The 24,981-nt window shown below is 40.1% G+C and overlaps 1 protein-coding gene and 1 pseudogene across 2 annotated transcripts in view; one reads left to right on the top strand and one right to left on the bottom strand.

Moving 5' to 3' along the window:
• SRGAP1 (SLIT-ROBO Rho GTPase activating protein 1) overlaps window positions 1–24,981 on the bottom strand; it is a 312,702-nt gene that overhangs the window by 271,298 nt on the left and 16,423 nt on the right. The gene's annotated exons all lie outside the window — the stretch shown is intronic.
• On the top strand, window positions 12,830–13,613 carry LOC112635054 (annotated as a pseudogene).

Here is a 24,981-nt window from a genome sequence, read left to right as displayed (position 1 = left end):
TATGAATGTTTTAAATAAATGGCCATGAACTTGCTTCCCCCTAACTTAGTGCTCCTAAAAGTGTGGCTCATGGATCAGTACTGGTTTGCCAATTGTTTATTACCAGCGCCCAAAGAAATACAAAGAAATTGACAGTAAGCATTTAGAAAATGTATGTGTTTATTGGATCTCATTATTAAAATGGGGGCTTTATATGTGTTTTGTATGTTTTTGTCTCTTTTTTAAATAATAATTCATTGTATTATATTTTATAAAAGCATCAGTTCATGACAAATTAGGAACAAAACTAGGTCTTTACCACAGACAGTCTGAGAGGCACAGCTCCAAATAATTCAGAGTACGTAAGCATGCAGAGGTGCATTTTTCCCCCTTAAAAAGAACACAGGGCAGGGTGAGGAAGTTCACACTTGTGATCCTAGCACTTTGGAAGGCCAAGGCTGGAGGATCACTTGAGCCCAAGGGTTCGAGATCAGCCTGGGCAACATAGCATGACTTCATCGCTATTAAAAATAAAAAAAAATTAAAAAAAAAAACAAAAGCCAGGCATGGTGGTGCTCACCAATAATCCCAGCTGTTCAGGAGGCTGAGGTGGGAGGATCACCTGAGCCTGAAAGATTCAGGCTGCAGTGAGGCAGAATCACCAATAACTTCAGCCTGGGTGACATAGCAAGACCCTGTCTCAAAAAAAAGAAAAAAACAGTAAATTAACAGTAAAGTTTTTCAAAAATCATTTAGCCTTCAGAATATGATTCTCATTCAAGTTGGAAAGAACTACTGTTTATTGGGTTTATCTGTTTCAGACACTGAGGTTGGCCTTCAAATGCATGATCTCTCTCAATTCTCAGCAACCCAACAAGGTGAGAATTAGCACTGTGTTACAGATGAGAAGACTGATCCCTACAAAAGCTGCATCACCAGCCAAGGACTTTGCAGCTAGGAGGTGGACTGTGAAACAGACTATCCAACTGTAAAGCCAGGTCTCTGTCCAATGTAACTCAGAATCTACTCAATTATGAATAAAAAGGTATACAGGTTTAATCTCACAGACAAACAAGGCATTCCCCATCATCCCCACTGTGTTCCAGAGATGTGGTCAAACTGACTAGAAAAATCAATTCCCACACAGCTTCAGAAATCAAAAGCTGACAGTTTATCAGATATACACACTCTACACACACACACAGAGGAACGAAGTAATGAACAATTACAACTTTAGGGGCAAGAATTTATCTCTGATTTTAAAAAGAAGATGCGAACATACTCTCAATTATCTTCCACAGGGATTAGAAAACTATGATCCATTTTTACAAAGAGAACTTTACTAGAATACAGCCATGCCCATTCATTTCCATATTGTCTACGACTAGTCTTGGCTACAATGGTACAATAGAGAACTCATGACAGAAATTGAAGAGCCCACAAAGCCTCAAATATTTGCTCCCTGGCTCTTCACAGAAAAAGTTTGCTGACTCTTGCTTTATACTAATAAAGCAGGCAGCAGTACAGATAATGATTTCCATAAACAAATGCCCAATCACATTTCAGGCATTAGGATCAAGAATCTGATATAGCAACAGTTCTCTAATGTTCGCAGATAAAGAGAGCCTGACTTGCATTCTTGATATTTTTCCTTTGTCAACTTTTTAAAGGAGGGTATACTGTCTAACTAATTCTCCCAAATGTAGATGGCAGAAAGGCAAAAGTGTTTTAAGTAATCCACAACATAGAGGCTCCATCATCAACTATGTAACAGCAGTGTGTGCAATCATCATTGGCTCCAGGTAAACATTCCAGGCACTTTCCACATATTTGTGAGGATTTCAGTAATCTGTCCAACAACCTCATGAAGGGGGGGCCACTGAGGCCTGGCAAGATTAAGTAACCTGACTAGAAAGATGGTATCTAAGCTGACTGCTGGGTGTAGAATTTGGTTTCAACACTCTCCGACTCTGAAACCTCTCTAGTGTTGCCGGTAGACACCACCACACATCTAAATTAGCCTCAAGACATAAAGTTTTATACACAAATTTTATAAAATGATGATTTAATATTTTTGTCAATCAAGATGAAGTAACCAGATAGTTGTAACACTATAACATTACTATAACATTGGAAAACAATGTTCCACCTACCCAACAACTTTATTTGTTTGAATGAGTCCATGTTGTGGTTTTAACAAAAGACAGAAAGAAAATGTGACTAAGACACATCTTAATTACAGGCTTTTTTTGGTTCTAATGTGAATTGTATTTTCCTATTAGATTATATTTTCCAGAAGAACAATGTGCATTTACATTTTCCCAAAGGGAAAAATACCTTTTCATGGGTTTATGTTTGCAAAGAAGTAAGAAGGCATTGGCAGAGAATCAATTTTCCCCAAAATACATATACACACACAAAATAAATACAGACTGCACAATTAAAGAAGCATTCCCATCCATTATTATTTTACTTTTTTTGAGACGGAGTTTCACTCTTGCTGCCCAAGCTGGAGTGTAATGGTGCAATCTCGGCTCACTGCAACCTCGCCTCCCGGGTTCGAGCCATTCTCCTGCTTCAGCCTCCCAAGTAGCTGGGATTACAGGCACGTGCCACCACGCTCAGCTAATTTTTTGTATTTTTGGTAGACACTTGGTTTCGCCATGTTAGCCAGGCTAGTCTTAAACTCCTGACCTCAGATGATCTACCTGCCCCGGCCTCCAAAAGTGCTGGGATTACAGGCATGAGCCACAGCGCCTGGCCCATCATTTTCAATTTCAATATTATTGCAGCTTTAAGAGGAGAAGAAGTTCAAGTACAAAGCCTGGTTCATATGTTTTAAAAGGTTCATTAATAATTTCCAAGAAGATAAGGATGCAGTCAACCAAAATGATATAACCTATATTGAGAAAATAGTTAAGTACTACCTGATCCTAAAAAGTTAAAATACTCTAGTTGGTGATTGACTTTTGTGCAAACAATAAATCACATGCTTATCTTAGAAGTCAACATTAGCATACATCATTCTGTTTGTCACAGTATCTTAGCCACAAACTGCTTCTCCCACAAGATATAGACTAATGTTAAATGGTAGAAACATCTTGAATTTTGTAGTATTTAAATATAATTCTTCTCCATCACAGGGTTGTATGCTTTTTGGAATTTGAGTTCCATAAACACTGTAATTTCACAGTTAAACATATTTCCATGGTCATAAATATTCAAATTATATAATAAAGATAGTATAAGCAGCTGATAAAATGCGATTAACGTTCATTTACAGTAGCTTAGCAGGCTTAACCAAATGATACTTCTTCCCATAACAGGCTACAAGGTTCTGATTGCATTAAGCTCTCTGATTATTCTTTTCTATCCTATGATATTTGAATACTGTATCTGAGATTCCAAATATCACCATCAAGTGGATTGTAAAGTCTTTTGAAGTTCAAGAGTTCTAGGTTTCATGATACTAAAATTTTCTCCAAGCGTGTTTTCTGAGTTTGTACTTCTTAATTTCTTGTTTCCAAAAATGGTAGCTACTTACCATTTCTTCAATCTTTTCAGTTTAACTCTAGAAAACTAAGACCTCTGACAAAAAATTCATCAAACTTTTTATGTTGGTTTCATGTAAATAAACACACTTTTTTAAAACAGTGCATTACTCTGGATTTCCTCTGCTACATTTAAGTTATATTCAGCAAAGCTGTCTCAGAGAGATACAATAAACATGATTGTTATGTTTTAAGCAATAAACTCTGCTGTCAGCACATTACTTTCATTAAGTAAATTTTATCATTTGGCTTTATAAACAGCAGCTGGTAATTCTAGCTGAGTTTCCTTGTTTCTTAGTGATCAGCATGTCTTGGGAAGTGACTGCAACTAAGAAACTTTGTATATTGCAGAGACCTCTAAACTTGCAATCAACTACAGATTCAAATTACGTTCTTTTATAGAATTACGGCGGATTTTCATACAAACAAATACACTCCTATTGTCCCACCAAAATACCTTCCAAGCTGTTAAAAGTGTCCCTATTCTTGCTTAAAGTTATAATCTTAGGGCCAATCAAAAAGTATATCTAAGATAGCTTTGTCATAATCTTATTTATTGAGTTGTGTTGTAAATTTCAAAATCTATAACTTTTAAAAAATTTTAAAGAAATCTCAGGGCTATTTTTGTTTATAAAATAAGACAATAAACATATTTCTGGTTCAACAACATACCATTTAACACTGTGCAGTTTCATTTACATACATTTCAGCGTTCATAAGAACATAAAAATTCTAAATTGGGAGCAACTAATATTTTTACAGCTTGATTATTAGCAACCTTCCTGCTAAAAAACTGAAATAAAATAGGAGAAAATATTTAGAAACCTGATCTTTGAGGGTACAAACAAATACACACACATACACCAAATATTAACTAAGCACTTATTATGTACCAGGTATTACAGCCAGCTTATATTTGACGGATATAGTCTTTAAGGACAGCTCATGACTGTAATCCCCAACACTTTGGGAGGTGGAGGAAGGGGATCACTTGGGTTCAGGAGTTCAAGATCAGCCTGGGCAATGCAGTGAGATCCCATCTCAACAAAACTAAAAAATTAGCTAGGTGTGGTGGCAGATGACTGTAGTCCTAGATACTCAGGAGGCTGAGATGGGAGGGCCCTTTGAGCCCAGGAGGCTGAGGCTGTCATGAACTACAATCACGCAACTGCACTGCTAGCCTGAGCAGCAGAGCAAGATCCTATCTCAAAAAAAATTAGGAAGGACCAAAGATGATGGAGAATAGAGGACAAACATTAAACAAGTAGTTACAATTAAGTAATTATAATTAGAGTGAGTTTTTAAAAATATTTTATATATAATAAAAGTAATTATATCATAGCAACAGTAAAAGCTCATATTTGAGAGTTCACTATAAGGCCAGGTATTCTTCTAGCACTTTATATACTCATTCATTTAATCATCAATGTACTATACATTTGTTACAGAAAATTTGGAAAATAAACACACAAAGAAGCAGCTTTTAAATAACTATCCATCCCTTTTTCTCAGAAATAATAATGCTAATATATTCTGGTATATACTGTATTTTATTAATCATATTTTTCTCTCCTCATGAGATTTCTTAGTTTCTTTGTCCTTTAATACTCTTCAAAAGTCATACTTTCTAATGGTTCCATATTATTCTAACACTTTTACATATCATAATTGATTTGATTATTTACTGGCTCTTGAATATTTACATGGCTTATAATTTTCTTTCTCTTTCTTTCTCTGTCTCTTTCTTCTTTCTTTCTTTTCTTTCTTTCCTCTCTCTCATTCTCTCTTTCAGACAGAGTCTCGCTCAGTCACCTAGGCTGGAGTGCAGTGGTGCAGATCTCAGTTCACTGCAACCTCCACTTCCCAGACTCAAGTGTCCTCCCATCTCAACCTCCAGAGTAGCTGCATGCGACCACAGGCACACACTACCATGCCTGGCTAATTTTTGTCTTTTTTGTAGAGACAGATTTTTGCCATGTTACCAGGCTGGTCTTGAACTCCTGGGCTCAAGTGATCCTCCCAACTCAGGCTCCCAAAGTGCTGGAATTACAGGTATGAGCCACTGCTCCCAGCCATAATTTTCATGTTTTAAAGAAAACTATGACGAGCACTCTTTGTTTTGTTTTTGTTTTGAGACAGAGTTTCGTTCTTGCTGCCCAAGCTGGAGTGCAGTGGCGCGATCACGGCTCACCACAACCACCACCTCCCAGGTTCAAGCGATTCTCTTGCCTCAGCCTCCTGAGTATCTGGGATTACAGACATGTGCCACCACGCCCGGCTAATTTTGTGTTTTTAGTAGAGACGGGGTTTCCCCATGTTGGTCAGGCTGGTCTCGAACTCCCGACCCAGGTGATCCACCGCCTTGGCCTCCCAAAGTGCTGGGATTATAGGCGTGAGCCACCACGCCAGGCCAACCATTCTTATACATAATATTCATCCTCATCTCTGATTATTTCCTCTGGAGAGATTTGTAAAAGTAAGATTACAGGCCGGGCACAGTGGCTTACGCCTGTAACCCCTGCCCTTTGGGAGGCCAGGTAGGCAGATCACCTGAGGTCGGGAGTTTGAGACCAGCCTGATCAACATGGAGAAACCCCATCTCTACTAAAAACACACAATTAGCTGGGCTTGGTGGCACATGCCTGCAATCCCAGCTACTCGGGAGGCTGAGGCAGGAGAATCGCTTGAACCCAGGAGACAGAAGTTGCAGTGAGTTGAGATTGCGCCATTGCACTGCGGCCTGGGCAACAAGAGCGAAACTCCGTCTCAAAAAAAAAAGTAAGATTACAGAGCCAAATTGCACTGTAGAAAGACTGTATCAATTTTCACTCCCACTCCTAGTGAGAAATTATGTTTATCATACCATACCCTCAACTTCATAAAGTATTATCCTAAAAATTCCAACTGAAAAGTAAAATTGTATCTCATGGTGTGTGATCAACCTATGCAGCAAAGATTCCTTAGCTATGAGGAACATATTGACAATATGACAGGGACATATATTTTTAAAGAGGACAGTTTGGCTGGTGGTGGCTCATACCTGTAATCCCAGCACTTTGGGAGGCCGAGGCGATCGAGGGCGGATCACCTGAGATGAGGAGTTCGACACCAGCCTGGCCAACATGGCAAAACTCTGTCTCTACTAAAAATACATAATTAGCCAGGCATGGTGGCGCATGCCTCTAATCCCAGCTACTCGGGAGGCTGAGGCAACAGAACTGCCTGAGCCCGGAAGCGGGAGGTTGCAGTGAGCCAAGATTGTGGCACTGCACTCCAGGCAGGGTTACAGAGGGAGGAGGAGGAGGAGAAGGAGGTGGAGGAGGAGGAGGAGGAGGAGGAGGAGATGACAGTTTACATCAAATAGGAATTAGATTTAGAAAACTTTAAGTGGCAAACATCAGACTCTAGAACTTAAGAAAAAGGGAGTAAAACTGAAGTTCCTTAATGCAAATACTTCCCACAAGAAGTCAGGACATTAGGATTTTTTTTCTCAGATTAAATTTGTGTCGAGGCATCTAAATGCCAAAATGGTAGAAGAAAATGGAAAGATCTGTAATTTGGCATACAAAACATACTGATTGAGAAAGTGACTCAAATGAAATAAAGTGAAGAGGAGCATTTTATCAGAGAGGAGCTGACCATGGCAAAAGCTATGTATACAAACAACTTCCCCATGGAGAGACGGAATACACAGAATGCACGATCCATCATTCCCAAATGATTAAATGATTTACTACTACTTTCCAAAAAATCTCGAGAGTCATAACCGGGGATACTTTCACCACACCGTGTCTGGCCTTGAATTCTTCCCAGCTTGTCCCTCAAGAGCCCAAGAAATTTCTAGAAAATTGATACAACAGATAATGGACTCCTTGCACAGCTGAACTTACTGGGAAAAAAAAAATTAAAAACAAGAAATGGGAAAATATTTCATTTTTGGAGAAATATGATACTGGATTAAACTTGAAGAATTCAAAGAGCTTAAAACACACACACATATGCATCCATACACACATACACACACACATGTGCACATATGGCTATCCACTGTTGGCTAAAAGTTAAAACCTCTAGGACTGGTATTCTGGACACTGACATCTCACATGTACCCTGGACTGAGTGAGTTCAGTCAGGGACCCTGGCATCATGCCCATTACCAAAGAGTTAGGAGACAAGTGAATATATGCATTCTCCAGGGGAAAAATTCTAGGTTAGTCCAAAGAACAATTACAGATGATAAAGCATTTCCTACATTTTCATTGTTCCTATATAGAGAAAGGCACTCAACAGAATTCTGTATATTTGTGAAGAAAATTCTTTTTCCTGAATGTATATGTTTTATCTGAAATGTATTTTTCTACCTAGAAGATACAGCAGTGAACTCCCAACATTTATTAATTAGTCTGCATTCACTACATATCAATGGATACAGTGATAACTAACATTTCCTTCAGTCAACAGAGAGTTAGTATTTCATTCTAAGTGCCAGGAACTGTGTCATGTGCCAGTAATACAGGGAAAATTCAGACTGGATCCCAGTCCTCAGAATGCTCACGGTTTGGCAGGCTAAACATACACTTTCATTAGCTAGCAAGTGTTAAAGGGCACTCACGTCTATCAAGATGTAAAACCCCTGAAAGTGGCAGATTTCTCAGTAAAAATAAAATACTTCTTCTCTACAGACAGTATGAGAAGAGCAAAAAGATAAAAGAGATTCCAATGGAACTGATCCTTCTTCTTCAAACACTTAATTCCAAAGAAATATATATGCATTTATCACACAACTGACTCCATGAAGTCAATGTTCCCATGAAGGGAACATTCCAAATGAAAAGGAACACCTAGCCCCATTCCTTCCCACTTAGTAACAATATGCCTGCAATGCAGTCAGGTAACCCATTTCACGTCATATAAAATAAAATGTTTTAAAAAGAGTCAATTTTCTCAAACTAGAAATCACTTAAATCTCTTTCTGATAAGGCATTTTTTCATAACTTTTTAAATAATCAAATTTCTCACCTTCTGAAAATCAAGATAGCATTAATGATTATTATAACTAAAATGACAAATGAAGGCCAGGGAACAAAGCAAGATCCTATCTTTAGAAAAAAATAAAAATAATAAAATTAGCCAGGCCTGGTGGTTCATGCCTGTAGTCCCAGCTACTCAGGAAGGCGAAGTGGGAGTATCTCTTGAGCCTGGGAGCTCAAGGCTGCAGTGAGCCGTGATTGTGCCACTGCACTCTAGCCTGGCCAACAGAGTGAGATTTTGTCTCAAAAAAAAGACAAATGACAGAAGTAAGTTCTAAACTAACCTGCAATGGCTGATATGATGGAACTGAACCCCCAACTGAAAATTTAACAAAGTTAAACATGCCATATGAAAATCTTTTAAATTTATTAGCCAGGATAGGAAAAGTAAGAAAATTACATTTGTTGCACATCTAAATCTAAGCCACGCTTTTACAACAACTTTCCAAGAGTTACCTAATTTAATCCCACAAACAGTGCTCTGATTCCTGAGTTATAGAGGAGCCTGTTGCCCAGGTCAGAGTACAAGGGCACGATCTTGGGTCACTGCAGCCTCCACCTCCCGGGTTCAAGCAATTCTCCTGCCTCAGCCTCCCAAGTAGCTGGGATTACGGGCATACGCCACCACGCCTGGCTAATTTTGTATTTTTAGGAGATGGGGTTTTGCCATGTTGGCCAAGCTGGTCTTGAACTCCTGACCTCAAATGATCCACCCACCTCAGCCTCCCAAAGTGCTGGGATTTCAGGCATGAGCCACCACGCCTGGCCTGCCTCATTTATTTAATCAGAACAAACATGTCTGCCCACTCCATAAAAGAGTTGGGAGAATCAAGTGTTGTCTGTGCATGTACAAGTGTGCTTTGGAAAACTGTACAGCACCATGTATAGTGTTACTGGTTTTATAACTTTTCAAAGGGGAAGAAATATATAAAAGTTGCAAATGAGGAAGCAAATTATGCCTTGTAAAAGGAAGAACTCTACCAATTCACCTGTTCAAACTTCCTTGTGAAGGGCTGGGCTGCCTACCCTTTAAAGAATTCAAGCAAAAGCCCTATTACTACTTGTCTGAGATTCCGGATGGGTAGAGAGAAGTTGGATTAGATGATATTAATGTCCATTCTACTTCTAACATTTTCCAAGGCCAAAAACAGATTGAACAGAATCTTTCCCACAGGGAAGGAATACCTTTTTCCCTTTAGTACCTTTATCCTGACTTTTAAAATGTTTTGGGGCCGGGCACGGTGGCTCACACCTGTAATCCCAGCATTTTGGGAAGCCGAGGTGGGCGAATTGCTTGAGGTCAGAAGTTCAAGACCAGCCTGGCCAACATGGTGAAATGCTGTCTCTATCAAAAATACAAGAAGTTAGCCAGGTGTGGTGGCGCACGTCTGTGGTCCCAGCTACTCGGGAGGCTGAGGCAGGAGAATTGCTTGAACCGGGGAGGTGGAGGTTGTAGTGCGCCGAGATCACACCACTGCACTCCAGACTGGGTGACAGAGCAAGGCTCCATCGCAAAAATAAATAAACAAATAAACAATAATAAATAAAAATGTTTTGGATTATTCAGAAATGCAAAAAACCTATGGTTCAAAAGAGAAAGAACTTTGATCACCTGCAGACGTAAAAGTTCAGGTAATCATCTTCTCACTTCACCTCTTCAGTCTTTCTTGCCCCAGTGGTTTACTTACCTCTGGGCGGTGGTTCATCTCTTAGATATGCTTGAATCAGTAGTCTTCAAGCCTTTTTTTTTTTTTTTTTTTTTTTTAAGAGACAGGGTCTCACTCTGTCACCCAGGCTGAAGTGCAGTGGTTCAATCAAAACTCATTGTAGCCTAGATCTCCTAGGCTCAAGTGGTCCTCTCACCTTAGCCTTCTGAGTAGCTGAGATTACAAGTGCGAGTAACCATGCCCAGCAACCCCAAACATTTTTGTGATAGACCCCATAAAAAAAGAGCATTATCTCAATGTGTGTCTATTTCCACATTTATAGATTATGCATGTGTGCTATTCTGTGAATATATTTTAGGTATTACATATACAATAAAACATAAAAGGAGACAATAAGGATGACATTTTCTTCCAGCACAGCACTGTGTGTCTTAATCTCTACTTTGTAAACCTGATAGATCAGTCACTTCTTCCTCCCATGAGCGGTGAAGTCCTCTTGATTCCACCTTTCATATCTCCTTCATATCTCTCAAGGTTAAGATGAAACTGAGGCCTTCAGCCTGCTACTAAAGAGTACAAGGAGACCTTTAAACTGGCCTCCCTCCACTCAGTGTTTTCCAGTCTATCTTTCATGCTCACGTTTGACCTTATCACTTTCAATAGCTCCCTACTGTACACAAAATCTAACTGTTTGGCCGGGCACATGGCTCACACCTGTAATCTCAGCACTTTGGGAGGCCGAGGCGGGTGGATCACGAGGTCAGGAGATCGAGACCACCCTGGCTAACACAGTGAAACCCCATCTCTACTAAAAATACAAAAAATTAGCTGGGCGTGGTGGCAGGCACCTGTAGTCCCAGCTACTTGGGAGGCTAAGGCAGGAGAATCACTTGAACCCTGCAAGCTGAGGCTGTAGTGAGCTGAGATCGCACCACTGTACTCCAGCCTGGGCAACAGGGTGAGACTCCATCTCAAAAAATAAAAAAAATACAATAAAATCTAACTGTTTATACGGCATTTAGCCAAGGCTTATATAACATAATAGATGTCATTTTACTGGCTATGTCATCTCTGGTAAATTCAACTTTCTCCATTTTCTTTTCTTGTTTTTTTGCGATGGATTTTCGCTCTTGATGCCCAGGCTGGAGTGCAATGGCTCAATCTCAGCTCACTGCAACTTCTGCCTCCTGAGTTCAAGCAATTCTCCTGCCTCAGCCTCCTAACTAGCTGGGATTACAGGCATGCACCACCACACCCAGCTAATTTTTTTGTATTTTTAATAGAGATGAGGTTTCACCACATCAGTCAGACTGGTCTTGAGCTCCTGACTGCAGGTGATCCACCTGCCTTGGCCTCCCAAAGTGCTGGGATTACAGGTGTGAGCCACCGCACCCGGCCAACTTTCCCCAGTTTTCTAATCTAGAAAATGGGATAATGGGGTTAGCAGTGTGTACCTCACATATTTCTTGTGAGATTTAAGCAAAATGTAAAATTCACTTACACTGCCTGGCATAAACTGTATGCCCAATAGCTATTAGCTATTATTAGCATTACCTGTTATTCTCATCTTTTACTACTCTGCTCAAGGCACTTAAAACACTAAGCTCATGATTGTTAAGAAGGAAACATGTTAGAATCATTTGAGGAGCCTTTCCTCTACCTGGAATGCCCCTCCTTTCCTAGAGAACTCCTCATCCATCAAGGTCTAGCCCAGATGTCTCCCTCATGAGTTTGTATTGTACTCTCCCAGGCAGAATGAATTTCTTCCTCCACAATATTCCCATAAATTAAGATATCTCTAACAGACTCTACGGCAAATCTTTGTTTACTTTTCCACCTTAAAACCAGGATACAAACCACAAAAAGACACGGACTGTGTTTCACTATTCATTCAACAAACACTGCCTGACTGACTACTATAAGACAAAAAAGGGTCCCAATAAAAAAACAAATCCCTGTCCTTGATAAATCTATAAAGATATTCAATAGCTGTTTGTTGAATGAGTGAACTTATGATACTTAATTCCAGCATGACTGTAAATGAATGTAAACCAGTGACCCAGAATCAAATACTTCAATTATCTTAACAATATAATGGAGTCACAGTACATTTAATCTATTGGAGTTGAACCACGTGTCTATGTTTACTTGGAAGGGAAGAAAGGAGAAAGGACAAAATCCTATTTTCCCTAACATCTTTTCCCTCTTTCAACTAGACTGTGGCCACAGGCAAGTGTGGGGTCGTAGCCCATTAAGCAAAGAGAAATTTACATCAATTTCTGGCTTCAGAGCTTTCATGGATGCACTTCTTGGTGACTTGGGGATTTTCAAGGGTAATTTTACAAAATGTTTTCTCCTTATTGTCTGACTTGAGATCCTACCCCTCACGTAAGTTGTAGTTGCCATATAACTAATGTTAAAGCAATTTCATAAATTGCCAGTAGACTAGGGTACAAAAACAATCAAACAGGTGCTCTCATGAAACATAACGAAATGTTCCATTTAAAGAAAAACTCCCGGTTAGACAAGAGCTGTACAAGGCGAGGGTCTCGGTCGCTATTTCTTGTTTTCATCATATAGACAGAACAGCTCTGCTGCAAAGATGGTCAATGTACCTAACCCCGAAGAACCTTCTGTAAGAAGTGTGGCAAGCATCAGCCTCACAAAGTGACACACTATAAGAAGGGCAAGGATTCCTTGTATGCCCAGGGAAAGAGGCGCGATGATCAGAATCAGAGTGGCTATGGTGGGCAGACAAAGCCAATTTTCTGGAAGGCTAAGACCACAAAGAAGATTGTGCTAATTAGGCTGGACTGTGTTGAGCCTAACTGCAGATCCAAGAGGATGCTGGCCATTAAGAGATGCAAGCATTTTGAATTAGGAGGAGACAAGATGAGAAAGGACCAAGTGATCCAGTTCTAAACTTTGGAATATTTTTCTTTTAATTTTGAAGAGAAAATGTTGAAGCCATAGAAAAATTACCTGTAGGAAAATAAATACAGTGATATTCTTACACCAAAAAAAAAAAAAAAAAGAAAAGAAAAGAAAAGAAAAACTCCCAACCTCACGCTAACTTGCATGAGCCATAACCTACAAAAAACCTGTACTTCAGTTGTTCTAGAGTCAGGTGTCAAATGTGATGACTGTCCTAAGAGCTGGTGGTAATTGTAGAAAACTGAAATGCACTAGCGAAGCCCTAAGAAGGGTTACATTGCCCTGTGTTCTTCTTCCTTAGTTCAAAAGCACATGCAGATTTGCAGGGAAATTGAACCATTAATCCTTAAGGGCTCATCAGGCTCCCACTTTAGATTTCAATTTACCCAGGTGCGGCATGAAAAGGCGCTTTACAATTTGGGAAGGGAACAAAATATGAAAATGAAGGAAAAATGGCAAAGCAAAAAGCAAGGAGCTACACACATTTTCTAGAATCTTAGTTTAAATAGCCATGATCTGATGTCCATTGAGAGCAATTGTAAGAAAGGTAAAAGATCTTTGGGAAATCGGGAGGAAAATTAGCATTTAAATTGGCTAACTTAAGAAAGTTACAAAATTGCTTGCTTTTTACAGCAGTAGTTCCCGAAGTGTGGTCGTTGACCTACAGTATCAGTCTCACCTGGTAACTTGTTACAAATGCAAATTTGGGGGCTTGAGGTGGGGCCTGTGTCAAGTGGTTCTACCAGAATTCCTAGCACCACTCAAAGAGGACCAACAACAAAGGGTGAACACTTAAATAAAATCAAGAGAAGAGATAGAAGCTCAAGAGATACAACTTCTTTCCCAAGAAAATCAAGCTGGAAGGCAGGGAGAGGTGGCTCACTCCTATAATCCCTAATCTCAGCACTTTGGGAGGCTGAGGCAGGTGGATTGCTTGAGCTCAGGAGTTCAAGACAAGCCTGACCAACATGGAAAACCTCCATCTCTACTAAAAATACAAAAATTAGTTGGGCATGGTGACGCACGCCTGTAGTCCCAGCTACTCAGGAGGTTGAGGCAGGAGAATCATTTGAACCCCAGAAGCGGAGGTTGCGGTGAGAGAGGAGATCGCACCATTGCACTCCAGCCTGGGAGACAGAGCAAGACTCTTTCTCAAAAAAAAAAAAAAAAAAAAAAGATAGGGAGAAACCTCTTCGTTTGGAAACTAGCAAAGCCTTGTATTGGAAGTAACAAGGAGCTGAGGCAGTGATTCTTATAATCCCTAGGAACAGGGCACAGGATTTTAGCAAGAGTATTCATTCCAATTTAGGATTTTAAAAAATATTTCTCCCCAAACTGCCTTTTCTTTTTTTTTCTTTTACTTTTTTTTTCTTTTTAGATGTATTTCTTCTCTACAGGCAAGTTCTACTCAAACCGCTTTTTCTAATGCCTATAAAGAGGCAGCTCCATCACGAGTTTCCTCATCAAATAATCCATTGAGGTAATAATAAAACAACAATTTTCTGTTAGCACATAATTGTTGAACAACAATAACAAAAAGATACAGACTTTTATCTGAACTTATAAACCCTATTAGGTCAAAGATGGCAATCATTCTTCCTAGTTTTTTGGAAGTTTAAATGGAATGAATGGCATGCCATGTAAGCATTTAACCTTTTTTAAGGTGGCATCCTGATGTAGCGCTGCAGGATGGTTGCAGCACCGGTTTGGACCCTGGTGGCGCCACCATTTACCAGCTATGTGATCTTGGGAAAAAGACCTCAAGTTTCTAAGTTTTGAGTTTCTTTCTCCCTATCTGTAATGTGACACCAATATGACCTCCCTTAAAAAAGAACACACTGTGAATGCAAGCCGCTGTTACTAAGACATTAACCATAACCCCAGGCAACAGTCATATTGTATCGACTAGGTTGATCCAAAAGTAATCTCGGTTTTTGCCATTACTTTTGCACCAACCTAATAGTAAACTGTCATACAGGATTTCAGGCATTTTGGATTCGATTACAAGTATCAGTATAAACCCAAGCTTTCTTCTGAGTCACCATTAAGGAGACAATCAAATTATAACGACTTTAATGGCATAGTGAATAAGGTCAGAAAGTGGTCTGACCTTTTAGAACTACTGATACTATTTAAAAGTTAAGGAGACACTTGCAGATCTTATGATGAGAGTGGTCTCCTTATAAAAATATTACCTCTCCCCCTATTAAAATAGTACTCCCCCACTGCACATAGAAAATAGAATTCAGGCCAGGCGCAGTGGCTCATGGCTGTACTCCTAGCACTTTTGGAGGCCAAGGCTGGCATATCGCTTGAGACAAGGAGTTCAAGGCCAGCCTGGGAAACATAGCAAAACCCCATCCATCTCTACAAAAAAATTAGCCAGGTTTGCTGGTGTGCTCAGCTACTTGGGAGGCTGAGGTGGGAGGCTCACCTGAGCCCAAGAAGTCAAGGCTGCAGTGAGCTGAGATTATGCCACAGAACTCTAGCCTGGGCAATAGAGCAAAAGCCTGTAAAAATAGATAGACAGCCACGCACGGTGGTTCACGTCTGTAAGCCCAACACTTTGGGAGGCTGAGGCAGGCAGATCACCTCAAGTCAGGAGTTTGACATTAGGCTGGCCAACCTGGTGAGACCCCGTCTCTACTAAAAATACAAAAAATTAGCTGGGTGTGGTGGTGAATGCCTGTAATCCCATCTACTTGGGAGGCTGAGGCAGGAGAATCGCTTGAAACCGGGAGGCAGAGGTGGCAGTGAGCCAAGATTGTGCCAGTGCACTCCAGCCTGAGCAACCGAGTGAAACTCTATCTCAAAAAATAAAAAAAATATATATATGAAAATAGAATTTATTAGCCCTTTAGATTCTCTTAATGATGATGTAAGAAATTGTAATAAAATGCCTCTTTGTAGCCAAATGTTATAGGAAGCCTACCAACACAACACTTTTTAACATTGGGTAAAGAATAGCTTCTGGTGATAAACAGCTCCCTGCTTTTCTAAAGCACCATTAACATCCGCATTTTTTTAGTGTTTGCTTTGCAACATTTTAATCTGTTACATAATTTCAACTTCTTTGGAGATGAGTGAGTTTTAAATTATTTTTTTTTAAATGTCACTAATTAAGACCATAGCTTCTGGTAGTAGTAAATAATATTATTATGGCAACTCATTGTTATTGAGCCCTTACTACATGCCAAAATAAAGTGTTAAGCTCTTTGAAGGTATTATCTCATTTAATCATTAAGCCTCACAATAATCTTATAAGATAGATTCATCTTATAAGACTGATTCATCACATCCATTTTTCAGATTAAAAAGTTGAGGTTCCAGAGTAGCCATAATTTGAATTGGCTTTATCCAAGGTCTCAACCTCTACACTGTGTTGACTCTTTAAATGAAGTTCAATCACTGAAACTGACACAGATAAAAGAACAGAGGTGGCTATTGGTAAAGGCCACCACTATTCCATTTGAAAGACAATCTTGTTTCTAAATCAAAAAAGAAAAACAAGTAATATCAATAACTCTTTTTTTTTTTTTTCTTTGAGACGGAGTCTCGCTCTGTCGCCCAGGCTGGAGTGCAGTGTCACCATCTCCACTCACTGCAAGCTCCGCCTCCCGGGTTCACGCCATTCTCCTGCCTCAGCCTCCCGTGTAGCTGGGACCACAGGCATCCGCCACCACGACCGGCTAATTTTTGTATTTTTAGTAGAGACGGTTTCACCGTGTTAGCCAGGATGGTCTCGATCTCCTGATCTCGTGATCCACCCGTCTCGGCCTCCCAAAGTGCTGGGATTACAGGCGTAAGCCACCGCGCCCGGCCCAATATCAATAACTCTTAAAGGGATAAGGCAACTCTTTATATGTTTATATGGCATGGTGCAGACTAGCACTACTCAGATGAAGGTCAGCAAACTGTGCATTTCAGATCCACAATGAGATAGGGAGCTTAGGCTAGACTCTAAAGCATCACATCACTAACCACTGTTTAGTTTAGTAGGAAGATTTTCTGAATAAAGAAAGCAGTGTGGAGGCCAGGCGTGGTGGCTCCCGCTTGTAATCCCGGAACTTTGTAAGGCCAAGGTTAAGAGCATTGCTTAAGTCCAGGAGTTCGAGAGCACCCTGGGCAACATGGCGAAATACAAAAATGAGCTGGGCATAGTGATGAACATCTGTAGTACCAGCTACTCAGGAGGCTGAGGTGGGAGGATCAGTTGAGTCCAGGAGATTGAGGCTGCAGTGAGCCATGAGTGTGCCACTGCACTCTAGCCTGGGTGACAGAGTGAGAGCCTGTCTCAAAAAAAAAAAAAAAAAAAGAAAGAAAGAAAGAAAGAAAGAAAGAAAGAAAGAAAGAAAGAAAGAAAGAACGAACGAACGAACGAACGAACGAACGAACGAACGAAAGAAAGAAAGAAAGAAAGAAAGAAAGAAAGAAAGAAATGTCACGATTTACCTTATCTCCTCATAGACTGGTAACAAACACGTTGCTGACCAGCACTGGTCTATGAACTACGATTGAGTAGCACTGGTATAGATGATACATTGTTGAGAAAAAAAAAAAAAAGGCTATATTAACTATCCTGCAAATTATCCCATTTGTTCAATAAGTAAATAAATAGATTAACTATATAAATATAAATAAGTACAAATGATGCCATTGGAAGGATGTATTCAGTTGGTGCAAATGTACTCATGGATTTTGCATTGCTGAAATTTGCTGTCTGATATTAGAATACATTCTTACATAATTGTGGTTATGTTATACATCATTTTAATGCATATTTCTCACTTTATGTTTTCTTGCTAATAACTTATTACTTGCTGTTTATTTTATATTTATTTTAGACAATGGAAATGATGTTAGACAAAAAGCAGATTCAAGTGATGTTCAAGTTAAAAATGGGTCATAAAGCAGTGGAGACAACTCACAATCTCAACAACACATTTGGCCCAGGAATTGCTTATGAACATACAGTGCAGTGGTGGTTCAAGAAGTTTTGCGAAGGAGATGAGAGGCTTGAAGATGAGGAGTTTAGTGACCGGCCAATGGAAGTTGACAATGACCAGTTGAGAGCAGCCATCAAAGCTGATTCTCTTACAACTACACAAAAAGTTGCCAAAGAACAACATCGACCATTCTACAGTCACTCAGCATTTGAAGCACACTGGAAAGGTGAAAAAGCTTGATAAGTGGGTGCCTCATGAGCTGAGCAAAAATAAAAAAAAACTCATCATTTTGAAGTGTTGTTTTCTCTCATTGTGTGAAACAATAACGAACCATTTCTCAATCAGATTGTGACATGTGGTATAAAAAGTGGATTTTATACCACAACCAACAACGATGAGCTGAGTGGCTGGACTGGGAGAAGCTCCAAAGCAATTCCTAAAACCAAACTTGCACCAGAAAAAAGGTCATGGTTATCGTTTGGTGGTCTGCTGCCGGTCTGATCCACTATAGCTTTCCAAATCCCAGGAACACCATTACATCTGAGAAGTATGCTCAGCAAATGGATGAGATGCACCGAAAACTGCAACACCTGCAGCCAGCATTGGTCAATAGGAAAGGCCCAATTCTTCTCCATGACAATGGCCAAAGGAACTTTGCACGACCAACGCTTCAACAGTTGAAGGGATTGCGTTACAAAGTTTTGCCTTATCCACCATATTCACCTGACCTCTCGCCAATTGACTGCCACTTCTTCAAGCATCTCAACGATTTTTTGCAGGGAAAACACTTCCACAACCAGCAGAATGCAGCAAATGCTTTTCAAGAATTTGTTGAATCATGAAGCACAGATTATTTTTGGTGGGGGTGGGGGGACTGAATCTCGTTCTATTGCCCAGGCTGGAGTACAGTGGCAGGATCTCGGCTCACTGGAACCTCCGCCTCCTGGGTTCAAGCGATTCTCCTGCCTTAGCCTCCCAAGTAGCTATGATTACAGGCACCCACCACCATGCCCAGCTAATTTTTGTATTTTTAGTAGAGACGGGGTTTCGCCATGTTGGCCAGGCTGGTCTTGAACTCCTGACCTCATGTGATCCTCCCTGTGATCCGCCCGCCTCAGCCTCCCAAAGTGCTGGGATTACAGGAGTGAGTCACCGTGCCCGGCCCATAGATTTTTACTCTACAGGAATAAACAAACTTATTTCTCATTGGCAAAAATGTGTTGATTATAATGGTTCCTATTTTGATTAATAAAAATGTGTTTGAGCCTAATAAAAATGATTTAAAATTCATGGTGCAAAAGTGCAATTACTTTTGCATGTAATACTCTGTATGTAATACTCTGAACCATTAAGAGTAGTTATCTTTGGAAAGGTGAGAACTTTCATTTTCTGCCTTATCAATCTCTATTTTAGCCAACAAGTTGATTTTTTTATATAACCATAAAGTTATATGAGTGGAATTTTTTTTTAAACAGAAAATGTTTTATTTTCCCAGGCTAACAATTTTTTCTAATTCACTGAAGGTGATTGTTTATTTGGATTTCCTTTGTTTTTACCTAATGTTCTTTTCCTGTTGCAGGATCCTATCTAGACACCATGTTATGTTTAGTCCCCATTTACTCCTTAGGCTCCCCTTGGCTACTAAGTCTTTTGCAACCTAACATTTATTATTATTGCTTTCAAGGCCAGAGTTTATCAAAGTGGTAATACATTCACATATTTTGAGCATTCCACGTGACAGACAGTTCAACACTTTACTTGTCTCAGCAATGCTCTGAAAGGGGTACTGTCATTATCACTATTTTAATGGCAAGGAAAGTAAGGCAGAGTGAGATTAACTAATTTGCCCATAGTTAAACTGCCAGAAAGTAGCTGAGCTGGGTGATGTAGAGCCTAGCAGTTTGACTCCTGAGGCCACGCTACAAACTACTAGGTTACATGAGACGTATACAAATCTACATGAGTGTGCTTATTTCAGAGCATCGTATGGTATCTGAAAATGGGGCGTGGTATTATGAGACTGTGAAATATCCAAAAGATGAATAACCACAATTATAATAAAATTTTTGTTTCACAGTGCACAAGGCTTTCTGTACATTATTTTACAACGTAATTCCAAGATTGCTGGAAGAAATCTTGGAATTAGATGCTAAACAGAAAAGAACCTGAAGTACAGTTCCCGTCTTCAAAGAAGATACTTATTCATAGATTAGGTATTTGGAGAATATTGTTACATTAAGTTTAACCTAAAGCTGCCTTCTCATATATTTTAAGTTTAGCGTAAAGGTTTCTCTGGACATAGAAAACTGAAACTTTACTGGAAATATAAACAGACTATAACCTACTCTTGTGCTAATCACCAAATTTTGGCCAATTAAAGGTGGCCAGGGGTTCAAACTGTATTCAAATAAGGCAAATGCCAAGCTGTAACCAATCCACCTGTTTCTGTACCTCACTTCCGTTTTCTATACATCACTTTCCCTTTTCTGTCCATAAATCTTCTTCCACCATGTGGCTGCACTGGAGTCTCTGAGCTTATTACTCTGGCTTGGGAGGCAGCCCAAATCACAAATTGTTCTTTGCTCAATTAAACACTGTTAAATTTAATTTGTTTAAACTTTTTCTTTTAACAATACAGATAGATGTGTATAATTAAAACTCTTAGCTCTAGAATAATACAGTCTGGAAATCTTTCAAATATAGATTTTTGGTGACACATTTGAGAGTTCCCATAAACACTGTCAATACAAGTGCAACAGAAGTTCAGTAAAAAATGGAGCAACTGTGGTCGGGCACGGTGGCTTACGCCTATAATCCCAGCACTTTGGGAGGCCAAGGCAGGCAGATCACTTAAGGCTAGGAGTTCGAGACCAGCTTGGCCAACACGGTGAAACCCCGTCTCTACTAAAGACACAAAATTAGGCAGGCATGGCAGCACATGCCTGTCATCCCAGCTACTCGGGAGGCTGAGGCATGAGAATTCCTTGAACCCAGGAAGCGGAGGTTGCAGTGAACCTAGATCATGCCACCACACTCCAGCCTGGGCGATAAGGTAAGACACTGTCTCAAAAAAAAAAAAAAAAAAAAAGAGCAACCATTTGAAAAGGCATTCATTTCTTTTTTGTAATACTGTACTCAGAAAACTCTTTTCTAAGGAACACAAAAACTAACAAATTTTCTCTTCTAAATTCTCAAAACCTACCAGCTTTCTGTGCCGAAACATTATCAAGCAATGTTTCCACTGTCTGTCATGATGTAAATAAAAGTGAAAACTTTTCACAGCCAAAGAAATGGTGAGCAAATTAATCAAGCCCTGGGGTCAGCCAAAGAAAACAGTTCTTGCCTTTTCTAGTGCAAGTTTCTAAAAAGGTGCTCTTTTTCCCTACCTCTCCTCTACCAGCGGGGAATGGGCAGAACTCAGTCCTGCAGCAATGATCCAACCTCTTGTTCACTGACTTCTGGAATTTCCCCTGGTGCTTGAGGATTATAATTTGACTGAATGGTACTCGAACTGTGGTAATCAATATGAGCGGAAGGATAAAGCCATCACTTTCAAAGAAAACTTTGTGAACGGCATTGAGAAGACATCAAAAGACAACACACAGTGCCATTACACATGTAAAACAAGATGAGCGAACGGATGTCTTCCTACTCCTTCTCCTTGGTAAATACTGTTCCAAAGCTGAATTCCACTGGTGAAATCATGCTAATTTCACGGCCAAACTAAAATGTGGGTATCTTCAGAAGTGAAAAAGGTCTGACTTAAGATAAGCAGACACCATTGTTCTATCTTAATTGCTAGAGGTCTGTGAGAGGGAGCTGTTTGCATAAGCCGCACCTTCAGAATAATACAAGCGAAGGGCAAAAGTCCATATGTCTTCCACAGACCAACTGAGCAGGGAGTCAGAAATGACAGTCCAGGAACTGTGACATCGAATGCTTTAAGAACTGCTGGAACCTTTGTAAATGCTCTTCTTGTGCCAAGTTGGCTGTGACACCAAAAAGCCTGCAGGGTGGCACCTCCCCCACAGAGCCTAGTGTCATAGGTCTCTACAGCCAGCCTTGGAGTAGGAAAGAATCACAAGGGATAAACTGGTAGAAGCAGCTCTACAAGGAATGTTGCCATCTGCACACTGCAATGAAAGACCACACTGTCTAACGGCAATACCAAGACCCCAGAGATTTCCCAACACCATCTCAGATTGTTCAGAAAAATTCTTATGTGTTCATCTTCTGCCCATATCAGAGCCTTTCACTGATCCTCACCACACATTTTCCCCCACATTTCCATATATCCTGGATTCTTCCATATGCAGACACAAACCTATATATGAGGAACTCTAAAGCGTTTGTGCAACATTTTTTTGCTCTCCTGTACGTGTATCCTCCTCAGTGTGCAGCTCTTGGACTATAAACGTCATTCGAGATAGCAAGGACCTGAGCCATGGAATTCTCTTTATGAAAAAAAACAAAGACTTACTCTTCCCACAGTAACTTGAACTATACTAAAATAAATACTGGATAAATTTAAATAGTTCTAATTATTCATGAGCTAAAAAAATACAACTGAATATTAGATTTTGACTTCCTGTAGTATAGTAAATATAGATACACCCCATATGACCCTTCTGGTTGAAATTAAAATGCTGGATTTGGGCCCAGCGTGGTGGCTTATGCCTATAATCTGAGCACTTTGGGAGGCTGAGGCGGGTGGATCACCTTATGTCAGGGGTTCGAGACCAGCCTGGCCAATATGGTGAAACCCCATCTCTACTAAAAATACAAAAATTAGCCGGGCATGGTGGCGCTCACCTGTAATCCCAGCTACTCTGAGGCTGAAGCATGAGAATCGCTAGAACCTGGGAGGCGGAAGTTGCAGAGGTTACAGTAAGCCAAGATCGTGCCACTGCACTCAAGCCTGGATGATTCCGTCTCAAAAAAAAAATAAAAATAAAATAATGCTGGATTTTTAAAATGTACTTTTAACCACATCACTGAGCTTTCACATAAGTAAAGAACTTTAAGGGTCCCATAGCAAGATAAAATCAGTATAAAATGGATCCAATGACAGTAAGTGCTCTGGAGAGACATAACGCAGGAAGGTAGATAGGATGGGCCAGGGAGATGGAGGTTTATAATCTAAAACAGCATGGTCAAGAAAAATTAGACTTCAAAATATCTGTAAAATTAGACCATAACTGTGTTAACATCAAACCTGGAATAAAATTTTTTAAAAAAATTTGACCATGTTCTATGATGATAATGCAATTAATTTAGAAATGAGAAACAAAAAGATAATTTAAATTACTGTATATATTTGGAAATTTTAAAACTTTTTCTGTGTGTGTGGAGAAAAGGTCTCACTCTGCCTCCCAGGCTGGAGTGCATTGGCGCAATCACGGCTCACTGCAGCTTCAGCTGCCTGGGCTCAAGCAATCCTCCCACCTTACCACCCTCCTGAGTAGCTGGGACTACAGGCACCTACCATCATGGCCATCTAATTTTTAAATTTTTTTTTTGAGACGGAGTTTCACTCGTCACCCAGGCTGGAGTGCAGTGGCACGATCTCGGTTCACTGCAACTTCCTCCTCCTGGGTTCAAGCAGTTCTCCTGCCTCAGCCTCCTGAGTAACTGGGATTACAGGCATGCGACACCACACCTGGCTAATTTTTGTATTATTAGTAGAGACGGGGTTTACCATGTCGGCCAGTCTCGAACTCCTGACCCCAGGTGATCCAGCCACCTCATCCTCCCAAAGTGCTGAGATTACAGACGTGAGCCACCGCACCCCGCCAATTTTTTAATTTTTTATAGAGACAGTGTCTCACTATGTTGCCCAGACTGGTTTCAAATTCCTGGACTCAAGCAATTCAACCCCTCTCAGTCTCCCAAAGTGCTGGGATTACAGGAATAAGCCACCACTCCTGGCCTAAAACATATTTTTAAACAGATCATTAATCATGGAAATTAGAAAATAGAGCTGAAAGATAAAAACACTACATATAAAAATTTATGCCTGACTGGGTGCAGTGGTTCATGCCTGTAATCCTAGCACTTTGGGAGGCAGAGGCAGGTGGATCACTTGAGGTCAGGAGTTCAACACCAGCCTGGCTAACATGGTGCAACTTTGTCTCTACCAAAAATACTAAAATTGGTGGGTATGGTGGTGGGTGCCTACAATCCTAGCTAATGCAGAGGTTGAGGTACGAGAATCGCTTGAACCTGGGAGGCAGAGGTTGCAGTGAGCTGAGAATGCATCACTGCACTCCAGCCTGGGCAACAAAGCAAGACTTTGTCTCAAAAAAAAAAAAAAAAAAAAAAAAATATATATATATATATATGCCTACAATCCCAGCCCTTTGTGAGGCTGACCTGGGCAGATTGCTTGAGCTCAGGAGTTCAAGACCAGCCTGGGTAACATAGTGAAACCCTGTCTCTATTTAAAAAAAAGAAAAATTACAGAATGCAGGTAAAGCAGTACTTAGAGGAAATTTTATAACCTCTTATTTTTATATTGGAAAAGAAAAATAATAACTGAGAAAATAAATACAAACTTTAAAAAAGTTCAGCAAATAAAGACCCAGGGAAAAAGTAAAAGGGCCAGGCTTGGCGGTCTGCGCCTGCACTCCCAGTTACTCAGGAGGCTGAAGTGAGAGTATTACTTGAGCCCAGGAGTTCCAGGCTATAGTGTACAATGATCACAACCTGTGAAAAGCATTGCACTCCAGCCTGGGCAACAAAGCAAGACCCTTTCTCTTTAAAAAAAAAAAAAAAAAAAGAGAGAGAGGGACAGAGAAATAAAGAAAGAGTATAACAGAGAGGATAAACCAATGAAACAGAAAATACAATACGGTAAATCAATAAAGCAAAAACC

This window comes from Theropithecus gelada, chromosome 11 (assembly GCF_003255815.1).
Source record: "Theropithecus gelada isolate Dixy chromosome 11, Tgel_1.0, whole genome shotgun sequence".
NCBI lineage: Eukaryota > Metazoa > Chordata > Mammalia > Primates > Cercopithecidae > Theropithecus > Theropithecus gelada.
The sequence above is the reverse complement of the archived record's forward strand: the minus strand, read 5'-3'. Positions and strand labels throughout refer to the sequence as shown.